Source organism: Oncorhynchus nerka, linkage group LG27 (assembly GCF_034236695.1).
Source record: "Oncorhynchus nerka isolate Pitt River linkage group LG27, Oner_Uvic_2.0, whole genome shotgun sequence".
Classification (NCBI taxonomy): Eukaryota; Metazoa; Chordata; class Actinopteri; order Salmoniformes; family Salmonidae; genus Oncorhynchus; species Oncorhynchus nerka.
The window spans coordinates 101988009-102000574 of record NC_088422.1 but is presented as its reverse complement, the minus strand read 5'-3'; the positions used below and the strand labels follow the sequence as shown (position 1 = coordinate 102000574).

The 12566-nt window shown below is 43.8% G+C and overlaps 1 long non-coding RNA gene across 1 annotated transcript in view; it reads left to right on the top strand.

Annotated features, from left to right (window-relative positions):
• Window positions 1-3870: 3870 nt before the first annotated feature.
• The window catches only part of LOC135565228 (uncharacterized), a 34898-nt gene continuing 26202 nt past the window's right edge, over window positions 3871-12566 (top strand). Inside the window, exons 1-2 of the long non-coding RNA XR_010461403.1 lie at window positions 3871-4219; window positions 4885-4919. This is a non-coding gene — a long non-coding RNA (uncharacterized LOC135565228). The remainder of the gene's footprint in view (window positions 4220-4884; window positions 4920-12566) is intronic.

Below are 12566 nucleotides of genomic sequence, written 5' to 3'. Positions count from 1 at the left end.
TCCCCTGGTTTGCTTAATATTTTTTTTAATTAAATGATTTATACTTTTACTTTTGATACATAAGTATATTTTAGCCATTACATTTACTTGTAATACTTAAGTATATTTAAAAACAAATACATTTAGACTTTTACTCAAATAGTATTTTACTGGGTGACTTTTACTTGTATGACGTTTGGTTCCACCCCTTCTACTTTGTTGTACAACTCAACTATGTACTTCATAGTTGAGTGTCAAACTCATTCCAGAGGGCCGAGTGTCTGCGGGTTTTCGCTCCTCCCTTGTGTTTGATTGATTAATTAATGTCCCTAATTTGTTAGGAACTCCCCTCACCTGGTTGTCTAGGTCTTCATTTAAAGGAACAACTAATAAAAACCAGCAGACACTAGGCCCCTCAAACTCAACTCTGGACAAGGAAGCCAGATCCACTGCGGTTTTTAAAAAACCCTAATCAGAGACTGATTTAGACCTTAGACACCAGGTGGGTACAATTAATTATCAGGTAGAACAGAAAACCAACAGGCTCATAGGACAGGGTTTTCCCAACTCAGTCCTGGGATCCCACCTGGATGCATTGACTACACAATCAACGCTTGGTTATTTGAATCAGCTGTGTAGTGCTAAAGCAACAACCAAAACGTGCCCCCAGGGGGCCCAGGACTGAGTTTGGGAAACCCTGTAGAGGGGTAAGAGTGGAATACCCCCTGCATTAGGTCTTCCATTGAATGAGTTTGACACCACTGATACATCCTCCATCCAATCCTTTCTACAGTACATATGTCCACCACCAGATGGCAGGCTTCCCTTCTCTTTGTTCATCACGCTAGCTTCATCTGTACATAGTCTATCGGTAAATAGCCCACCCATTTTTACCTACCTCATCCCCATATTGTTTTTATTTATATACTTTTCTGCTCTTTTGCACACCAATATCTCTACCTGTACATGACCATCTGATCATTTATCACTCCAGTGTTAATCTGCAAAATTGTAATTATTCGCCTACCTCCTCATGCCTTTTGCACACAATGTATATAGACCCTCTTTTTTTTCTACTGTGTTATTGACTTGTTAATTGTTTACTCCATGTGTAACTCTGTGTTGTCTGTTCACACTGCTATGCTTTATCTTGGCCAGGTCGCAGTTGCAAATTAGAACTTGTTCTCAACTAGCCTACCTGGTTAAATAAAGGTGAAATAAAAATAAATAAATCTGTAGAGAAACAAATTCAGACTATGGGTATAACCTATTATTAAAGAACTACAGATTCATACCTTTATGGATCTAACCTATTATTATAGGACTACAGATTCATACTATGGATCTAACCTATTATTATAGGACTACAGATTCATACTATGGATATAACCTATTATTATAGGACTACAGATTCATACCTTTATGGATCTAACCTATTATTATAGGACTACAGATTCAGGCCTTTATGAATATAACCTATTATTATAGGACTACAGATTCAGACCTTTATGGATATAACCTATTATTATAGGACTACAGATTCATACTATGGATATAACCTATTATTATAGGACTACAGATTCATACTATGGATATAACCTATTATTATAGGACTACAGATTCAGGCCTTTATGGATCTAACCTTTTATTAAAGGCCACAGGGTTTTTATCTATGTTTTTTGTAGCCATCTATTTACCACCACAGACCGATGCTGGCATTAAGACCGCACTCAGCCAGCTGCATAGGGCCATAAGAAAGCATGAAATTGCTCATCAAGAGGTGACGCTTCTTGAGGCCAGTGCTTTTATTGCAGTGGAACTGAAATTATTATTTTTTTACCTCATTTCTACCAGTATGTCACCTGTGCAACTAGAGTAGACAAAACTCTAGATCACCTTTACTCCACACACAGAGACACATTCAAAGCTCTCCCACGCCCTCCATTTGGCAAATCTGACCGTAACTCTATCCTCCTGATTCCTGTTTACAAGCAAAAACTCAAACAGGAGGCGCTCATTGATGCTAAGCTACAGGACTTTGTCGCTAGCACTGACTGGAATATTTTCCAGGATTCATCTGATGGTATTGAGGTGATGTGAACCTACCTGATGAGCTAAATGTCTTCTATGCTTGCTCTAAGGCAAACAACACTGAACCATGCATGAGAGTCCCAGCTGTTCCAGGGGACTGTATGATCACAGTCCAGGAGCCATATCATTATCACATGTAAAGTAGCCTCCTACTGTAGGGGCCATATAATTACCACATGTAAAGTAGTCTACTACTATAGGGGCCATATATTTACAACATGTAAAGTAGCCTAGTACTGTAGGGGCCATATAATGACCACATGTAAAGTAGTCTACAACTGTAGACTTTCGGGGCCATATAATTAACACATGTAAAGTAGCCTACTACTGTAGGGGCCATATCATTACCACATGTAAGGTAGGCTACTACTGTAGGGGCCATATAATTACCACATGTAAAGTAGTCTACTACTATAGGGGCCATATAATTACCACATGTAAAGTAGCCTAGTACTGTAGGGGCCATATAATGACCACATGTAAAGTAGCCTACAAATGTAGACTATGGGGGCCATATAATTATCACATGTAAAGTAGTCTACAACTGTAGACTATCGGGGCCATATAATTATCACATGTAAACAGGGGCATGTACCTCCATAAGTGAACTACAGCAATCATGTTATTTGGAACTGTGAGCTTATTGGTCTGTTAGAATTAATTGGTTGTGTGCTGTGATTGGTTGCAGGTATGAGGACACCTATTCCTATAAAATAGTGGCTCATTTCATGTTCTGTAAATCTGCAGAGAGAAGAGAGAAAGACAGACTGGTAGCCTGCAAGCTGCAGTTCATTCACAGTTCACACATTTTCCATCCAGTCTCTCTGTTAATGTTTTACATGTAAGTATCCTAAGTACATTGGTACAAAGGGCTTGCCTATTTATTAACATTTACCAGTCTAGGTAGTCTTTGACATTTGTCCTTACTAGTATTGTGTAATCTTCTCTGTGAGTCATTTAAACTTTTATTACATTTTAAAATGACAGATTCCTCTATGGATATAATCCATATTTATTAATATTTTTTATATTCAAAACTATAGTGGCTCTGTTAGCTTTCTGGACAGTAGCTTCCGTTAGCTCTCTAGACAGTAGCTTCCGTTAGATCTCTATACAGTAGCTTCCGTTAGATCTCCATACAGTAGCTTCTGTTAGTTCTCTATACAGTAGCTTCCGTTAGATCTCTATACAGTAGCTTCCGTTAGATCTCCATACAGTAGCTTCCGTTAGTTCTCTATACAGTAGCTTCCGTTAGATCTCTATACAGTAGCTTCCGTTAGATCTCCAGTACAGTAGATCTCCATACAGTAGCTTCCGTTAGATCTCCATACAGTAGCTTCCGTTAGATCTCCATACAGTAGCTTCCGTTAGATCTCCATACAGTAGCTTCCGTTAGATCTCTATACAGTAGCTTCCGTTAGATCTCTATACAGTAGCTTCCGTTAGATCTCCATACAGTAGCTTCCGTTAGATCTCTATACAGTAGCTTCCGTTAGATCTCTATACAGTAGCTTCCGTTAGATCTCCATACAGTAGCTTCCGTTAGATCTCCATACAGTAGCTTCCGTTAGATCTCCATACAGTAGCTTCCGTTAGATTTACTGTATATAACTTCTAATGGTGTTTTAAAAAGCAGCGTAATGTGGCACCATATACCATAGGAACCCATCACATAGCTGGACAGATCTGACCACTTGGCTGCCTAAATGACGCCGCCTGCTGGCTTGTCTTGGTCTGCGACGGTAGGCTACTGTATCGGCTGCAACATCCTAAAACAGTCCAGTGATGAGACAACGGTCAACAAGGGCAGAGTCAGTGGTACCCTACCTACCCTCGCCACGCTGCCGCTCCAAGGATGCAGGGGAAGGAATATATTTTGTATTTTTCGTCACACCTCTTTACAAAATCACCTGTTCCTTTGAGATTTTGCATTTCTAATCAACGCGTTTTTGTTCGTTAAATCCACGTTGGGTTTTTATGAATGAAATCTTTCACAAGATAATGCGACGATGTCGTCTTAAATGACTGAAACAGAAATAAGCACGTCACGAACGTCCAATGTAATGTATCTGTGTGATGGGGAAAATACTCAACCAGGATGGGTAATAAGCAAACCATATTTACTGATGAACAGTTCGAGGCATATCAGGTAAAAATGTGTTCAAATATGTTTTTCTTCATCTCATTTAGGCTACTTAATTTCCATATTGTCATATCAAATACATGTAACACTGTGTGTGGATTAAGTAGTTTAGATAGGCCAATTTATGGAAATTAATCCATCACGAAGAATTGCAAATGACCATAATGAAAATAAGTTTATTTTCAGGCAAATGTATCTTTCTCTTACACACTGATCATTTTCCGTGCGCTATAGTTGTTTATTGTTGGGTGGTTGAGATAAGTCCCAGGTAGGCGGACTACTGGCTATATACTGTAAGATTCCATCCCAAACGGCATCCTATTCCCTATTACCAGAACCCTCGTCAAAAGTAGTGCGCTGTATATGAAATAGGGTGTCAATTTGCCAGCGCACGCTAAATTATCGCTGAGGTGCACAGGTTTGGTTACCACCAAACAAAGGAATAAATGAGCTCGTTTCATAATAACGCCACGTAAAACCTTTGATTTGTGGTAAACCCCATTGAGCATGGAGTACCTCATCTAAACACTCCCAGGGTTTAGTGCCCAATGCTTGGCATCAAATGAGAGCTGCTGCCACACCGCCCAATCATTTAAACCTTCTATCTTTGTTCTGCTAGGCTAGTCTGTTCATTCAAACGGGATTTTTAACGTTCCTTTGTCTCTTTCCAGGACTGCACATTCTTCACGCGCAAAGAAATCCTACAGTAAGTTTATTTTCTACAGTACACGTGCTTTACCATCCGTATGTTAACTCAATGGATCGGAGACAGTTAATTGCACTTCCCTTTATTAATGAAACACGTGACGACTATGGACTGAGGCTGCAATGGCTACTTACCCCAGTGAGCACAAGATGTACTGTCTCATGCTCATAGGGATTATTGTCACACAGCACAGGAGGTTGGTGGCACCTTAATTTGGGGAGAACGGGCTCGTGGTAATAACTAGAGCGGAGTCAGTGGAATGGTATCAAACACATGGTTTCCATGGTTTCCAGGTCTTGGATGCCATTCCATTCGCTTCATTCCGGCCCATATTATAGCAGTTTCCCCTCAGCAGTCTCTGTGTAACTAGTCCAGTACAGAATTTAGAATTCACAAACTAAGAATGGGTTAAAGCACTTCCTCCATTGGAAACCAAGCCCAGCCAGCAGCTTCATTAGTTTAACCAAGCCCAGCCAGCAGCTTCATTAGTTTAACCAAGCCCAGCCAGCAGCAGCAACCTTCATTAGTTTAACCAAGCCCAGCCAGCAGCTTCATTAGTTTAACCAAGCCCAGCCAGCAGCTACAACCTTCATTAGTTTAACCAAGCCCAGCCAGCACCTTCATTAGTTTAACCAAGCCCAGCCAGCAGCTTCATTAGTTTAACCAAGCCCAACCAGCAGCTTCATTAGTTTAACCAAGCCCAGCCAGCAGCTTCATTAGTTTAACCAAGCCCAACCAGCAGCTGCAACCTTCATTAGTTTAACCAAGCCCAGCCAGCAGCTACAACCTTCATTAGTTTAACCAAGCCCAGCCAGCAGCTACAACCTTCATTAGTTTAACCAAGCCCAGCCAGCAGCTTCATTAGTTTAACCAAGCCCAGCCAGCAGCTACAACCTTCATTAGTTTAACCAAGCCCAGCCAGCAGCTTCATTAGTTTAACCAAGCCCAGCCAGCAGCTACAACCTTCATTAGTTTAACCAAGCCCAGCCAGCAGCTTCATTAGTTTAACCAAGCCCAGCCAGCAGCTTCATTAGTTTAACCAAGCCCAGCCAGCAGCTACAACCTTCATTAGTTTAACCAAGCCCAGCCAGCAGCTTCATTAGTTTAACCAAGCCCAGCCAGCAGCTACAACCTTCATTAGTTTAACCAAGCCCAGCCAGCAGCTACAACCTTCATTAGTTTAACCAAGCCCAGCCAGCAGCTACAACCTTCATTAGTTTAACCAAGCCCAGCCAGCAGCTTCATTAGTTTAACCAAGCCCAGCCAGCAGCTACAACCTTCATTAGTTTAACCAAGCCCAGCCAGCAGCTACAACCTTCATTAGTTTAACCAAGCCCAGCCAGCAGCTGCAACCTTCATTAGTTTAACCAAGCCCAGCCAGCAGCTACAACCTTCATTAGTTTAACCAAGCCCAGCCAGCAGCTACAACCTTCATTAGTTTAACCAAGCCCAGCCAGCAGCTGCAACCTTCATTAGTTTAACCAAGCCCAGCCAGCAGCTTCAACCTTCATTAGTTTAACCAAGCCCGACCAGCAGCTTCATTAGTTTAACCAAGCCCAACCAGCAGCTACAACCTTCATTAGTTTAACCAAGCCCAGCCAGCAGCTTCATTAGTTTAACCAAGCCCAACCAGCAGCTACATCCTTCATTAGTTTAACCAAGCCCAACCAGCAGCTTCATTAGTTTAACCAAGCCCAACCAGCAGCTACAACCTTCATTAGTTTAACCAAGCCCAACCAGCAGCTACAACCTTCATTAGTTTAACCAAGCCCAACCAGCAGCTTCATTAGTTTAACCAAGCCCAGCCAGCAGCTTCATTAGTTTAACCAAGCCCAGCCAGCAGCTTCATTAGTTTAACCAAGCCCAGCCAGCAGCTGCAACCTTCATTAGTTTAACCAAGCCCAGCCAGCAGCTTCATTAGTTTAACCAAGCCCTGCCAGCAGCTACAACCTTCATTAGTTTAACCAAGCCCAGCCAGCAACCTTCATTAGTTTAACCAAGCCCAGCCAGCAGCTTCAACCTTCATTAGTTTAACCAAGCCCAGCCAGCAGCTACAACCTTCATTAGTTTAACCAAGCCCAACCAGCAGCTTCATTAGTTTAACCAAGCCCAACCAGCAGCTACAACCTTCATTAGTTTAGTTTAACCAAGCCCAGCCAGCAGCTACAACCTTCATTAGTTTAACCAAGCCCAGCCAGCAGCTACAACCTTCATTAGCCAGCAGCTTCATTAGTTTAACCAAGCCCAGCCAGCAGCTACAACCTTCATTAGTTTAACCAAGCCCAGCCAGCAGCTACAACCTTCATTAGTTTAACCAAGCCCAGCCAGCAGCTTCATTAGTTTAACCAAGCCCAGCCAGCAGCTACAACCTTCATTAGTTTAACCAAGCCCAGCCAGCAGCTACAACCTTCATTAGTTTAACCAAGCCCAGCCAGCAGCTTCATTAGTTTAACCAAGCCCAACCAGCAGCTGCAATCTTCATTAGTTTAACCAAGCCCAGCCAGCAGCTTCATTAGTTTAACCAAGCCCAGCCAGCAGCTACAACCTTCATTAGTTTAACCAAGCCCAGCCAGCAGCTACAACCTTCATTAGTTTAACCAAGCCCAGCCAGCAGCTTCATTAGTTTAACCAAGCCCAACCAGCAGCTGCAATCTTCATTAGTTTAACCAAGCCCAGCCAGCAGCTTCATTAGTTTAACCAAGCCCAGCCAGCAGCTACAACCTTCATTAGTTTAACCAAGCCCAGCCAGCAGCTGCAACCTTCATTAGTTTAACCAAGCCCAGCCAGCAGCTACAACCTTCATTAGTTTAACCAAGCCCAGCCAGCAGCTTCATTAGTTTAACCAAGCCCAGCCAGCAGCTTCATTAGTTTAACCAAGCCCAGCCAGCAGCTTCATTAGTTTAACCAAGCCCAGCCAGCAGCTACAACCTTCATTAGTTTAACCAAGCCCAGCCAGCAGCTTCATTAGTTTAACCAAGCCCAGCCAGCAGCTACAACCTTCATTAGTTTAACCAAGCCCAGCCAGCAGCTGCAATCTTCATTAGTTTAACCAAGCCCAGCCAGCAGCTACAACCTTCATTAGTTTAACCAAGCCCAGCCAGCAGCTTCATTAGTTTAACCAAGCCCAGCCAGCAGCTTCATTAGTTTAACCAAGCCCAGCCAGCAGCTGCAATCTTCATTAGTTTAACCAAGCCCAGCCAGCAGCTGCAACCTTCATTAGTTTAACCAAGCCCAGCCAGCAGCTACAACCTTCATTAGTTTAACCAAGCCCAGCCAGCAGCTTCATTAGTTTAACCAAGCCCAGCCAGCAGCTTCATTAGTTTAACCAAGCCCAGCCAGCAGCTTCATTAGTTTAACCAAGCCCAGCCAGCAGCTTCATTAGTTTAACCAAGCCCAACCAGCAGCTACAACCTTCATTAGTTTAACCAAGCCCAGCCAGCAGCTTCATTAGTTTAACCAAGCCCAGCCAGCAGCTACAACCTTCATTAGTTTAACCAAGCCCAGCCAGCAGCTGCAACCTTCATTAGTTTAACCAAGCCCAGCCAGCAGCTTCATTAGTTTAACCAAGCCCAGCCAGCAGCTGCAACCTTCATTAGTTTAACCAAGCCCAGCCAGCAGCTGCAACCTTCATTAGTTTAACCAAAGCCCAGCCAGCAACTTCATTAGTTTAACCAAGCCCAGCCAGCAACTTCATTAGTTTAACCAAGCCCAGCCAGCAGCTTCATTAGTTTAACCAAGCCCAGCCAGCAGCTTCATTAGTTTAACCAAAGCCCAGCCAGCAGCTTTATTAGTTTAACCAAGCCCAGCCAGCAACTTCATTAGTTTAACCAAGCCCAGCCAGCAGCTTCATTAGTTTAACCAAGCCCAGCCAGCAGCTTCATTAGTTTAACCAAAGCCCAGCCAGCAGCTTTATGAATTTAACCAAAGCCCAGCCAGCAGCTTTATTAGTTTAACCAAAGCCCAGCCAGCAGCTTTATTAGTTTAACCAAAGCCCAGCCAGCAGCTTTATTAGTTTAACCAAAGCCCAGCCAGCAGCTTTAACCTTCATTAGTTTAACCAAGCCCAGCCAGCAGCTTCATTAGTTTAACCAAAGCCCAGCCAGCAGCTTTATGAATTTAACCAAAGCCCAGCCAGCAGCTTTATGAATTTAACCAAAGCCCAGCCAGCAGCTTTATTAGTTTAACCAAAGCCCAGCCAGCAGCTTTATTAGTTTAACCAAAGCCCAGCCAGCAGCTTTAACCTGATTAGTTTAACCAAAGCCCAGCCAGCAGCTTCATTAGTTTAACCAAGCCCAGCCAGCAGCTTTATTAATTTAACCAAAGCCCAGCCAGCAGCTTTATGAGTTTAACCAAAGCCCAACCAGCAGCTTCATTAGTTTAACCAAGCCCAGCCAGCAGCTTTATTAGTTTAACCAAAGCCCAGCCAGCAGCTTTATGAGTTTAACCAAAGCCCAGCCAGCAGCTTCATTAGTTTAACCAAAGCCCAGCCAGCAGCTTTATGAATTTAACCAAGCCCAGCCAGCAGCTTCATTAGTTTAACCAAAGCCCAGCCAGCAGCTTTATGAATTTAACCAAAGCCCAGCCAGCAGCTTCATTAGTTTAACCAAAGCCCAGCCAGCAGCTTTATGAATTTAACCAAAGCCCAGCCAGCAGCTTCATTAGTTTAACCAAAGCCCAGCCAGCAGCTTCATTAGTTTAACCAAGCCCAGCCAGCAGCTTTCATTAGCCAAAGCAGCCAGCAGCTTCATTAGTTTAACCAAGCCCAGCCAGCAGCTTCATTAGTTTAACCAAGCCCAGCCAGCAGCTTCATTAGTTTAACCAAAGCCCAGCCAGCAGCTTCATTAGTTTAACCAAAGCCCAGCCAGCAGCTTCATTAGTTTAACCAAAGCCCAGCCAGCAGCTTCATTAGTTTAACCAAGCCCAGCCAGCAGCTTCATTAGTTTAACCAAAGCCCAGCCAGCAGCTTCATTAGTTTAACAAAGCCCAGCCAGCAGCTTCATTAGTTTAACCAAAGCCCAGCCAGCAGCTTCATTAGTTTAACCAAAGCCCAGCCAGCAGCTTCATTAGTTTAACCAAAGCCCAGCCAGCAGCTTCATTAGTTTAACCAAGCCCAGCCAGCAGCTTCATTAGTTTAACCAAAGCCCAGCCAGCAGCTTCATTAGTTTAACCAAAGCCCAGCCAGCAGCTTCATTAGTTTAACCAAAGCCCAGCCAGCAGCTTCATTAGTTTAACCAAAGCCCAGCCAGCAGCTTCATTAGTTTAACCAAAGCCCAGCCAGCAGCTACATTAGTTTAACATTAGTTTAACCAAAGCCCAGCCAGCAGCTTCATTAGTTTAACCAAAGCCCAGCCAGCAGCTTCATTAGTTTAACCAAAGCCCAGCCAGCAGCTACATTAGTTTAACCAAAGCCCAGCCAGCAGCTTCATTAGTTTAACCAAAGCCCAGCCAGCAGCTTCATTAGTTTAACCAAAGCCCAGCCAGCAGCTTCATTAGTTTAACCAAGCCCAGCCAGCAGCTTCATTAGTTTAACCAAAGCCCAGCCAGCAGCTACAACCTTCATTAGTTTAACCAAGCCCAGCCAGCAGCTTCATTAGTTTAACCAAGCCCAGCCAGCAGCTACAACCTTCATTAGTTTAACCAAGCCCAGCCAGCAGCTGCAACCTTCATTAGTTTAACCAAGCCCAGCCAGCAGCTTCATTAGTTTAACCAAGCCCAGCCAGCAGCTGCAACCTTCATTAGTTTAACCAAGCCCAGCCAGCAGCTGCATCCTTCATTAGTTTAACCAAAGCCCAGCCAGCAAGCCCAGCCAGCAGCATTAGTTTAACCAAGCCCAGCCAGCAACTTCATTAGTTTAACCAAGCCCAGCCAGCAGCTTCATTAGTTTAACCAAGCCCAGCCAGCAGCTTCATTAGTTTAACCAAAGCCCAGCCAGCAGCTTTATGAATTTAACCAAAGCCCAGCCAGCAGCTTCATTAGTTTAACCAAGCCCAGCCAGCAGCTTCATTAGTTTAACCAAGCCCAGCCAGCAGCTTCATTAGTTTAACCAAAGCCCAGCCAGCAGCTTTATGAATTTAACCAAAGCCCAGCCAGCAGCTTTATTAGTTTAACCAAAGCCCAGCCAGCAGCTTTATGAATTTAACCAAAGCCCAGCCAGCAGCTTTATGAATTTAACCAAAGCCCAGCCAGCAGCTTTATGAATTTAACCAAAGCCCAGCCAGCAGCTTCATTAGTTTAACCAAAGCCCAGCCAGCAGCTTTATGAATTTAACCAAAGCCCAGCCAGCAGCTTTATGAATTTAACCAAAGCCCAGCCAGCAGCTTTATGAATTTAACCAAAGCCCAGCCAGCAGCTTTATGAATTTAACCAAAGCCCAGCCAGCAGCTTCATTAGTTTAACCAAAGCCCAGCCAGCAGCTTCATTAGTTTAACCAAGCCCAGCCAGCAGCTTTATGAATTTAACCAAGCCCAGCCAGCAGCTTTATGAATTTAACCAAAGCCCAGCCAGCAGCTTTATGAATTTAACCAAAGCCCAGCCAGCAGCTTTATGAATTTAACCAAAGCCCAGCCAGCAGCTTTATGAGTTTAACCAAAGCCCAGCCAGCAGCTTTATGAATTTAACCAAAGCCCAGCCAGCAGCTTTATGAATTTAACCAAAGCCCAGCCAGCAGCTTTATGAATTTAACCAAAGCCCAGCCAGCAGCTTTATGAGTTTAACCAAAGCCCAGCCAGCAGCTTTATGAATTTAACCAAAGCCCAGCCAGCAGCTTTATGAATTTAACCAAAGCCCAGCCAGCAGCTTTATGAATTTAACCAAAGCCCAGCCAGCAGCTTTATGAATTTAACCAAAGCCCAGCCAGCAGCTTCATTAGTTTAACCAAGCCCAGCCAGCAGCTTCATTAGTTTAACCAAGCCCAGCCAGCAGCTTCATTAGTTTAACCAAGCCCAGCCAGCAGCTTCATTAGTTTAACCAAAGCCCAGCCAGCAGCTTCATTAGTTTAACCAAAGCCCAGCCAGCAGCTTCATTAGTTTAACCAAAGCCCAGCCAGCAGCTTCATTAGTTTAACCAAGCCCAGCCAGCAGCTTCATTAGTTTAACCAAAGCCCAGCCAGCAGCTTCATTAGTTTAACAAAGCCCAGCCAGCAGCTTCATTAGTTTAACCAAAGCCCAGCCAGCAGCTTCATTAGTTTAACCAAGCCCAGCCAGCAGCTTCATTAGTTTAACCAAAGCCCAGCCAGCAGCTTCATTAGTTTAACTTTCATTAGTTTAACCAAAGCCCAGCCAGCAGCTTCATTAGTTTAACCAAAGCCCAGCCAGCAGCTTCATTAGTTTAACCAAAGCCCAGCCAGCAGCTTCATTAGTTTAACCAAAGCCCAGCCAGCAGCTTCATTAGTTTAACCAAAGCCCAGCCAGCAGCTTCATTAGTTTAACCAAAGCCCAGCCAGCAGCTTCATTAGTTTAACCAAAGCCCAGCCAGCAGCTTCATTAGTTTAACCAAAGCCCAGCCAGCAGCTTCATTAGTTTAACCAAAGCCCAGCCAGCAGCTTCATTAGTTTAACCAAAGCCCAGCCAGCAGCTACATTAGTTTAACCAAAGCCCAGCCAGCAGCTTCATTAGTTTAACCAAAGCCCAGCCAGCAGCTTCATTAGTTT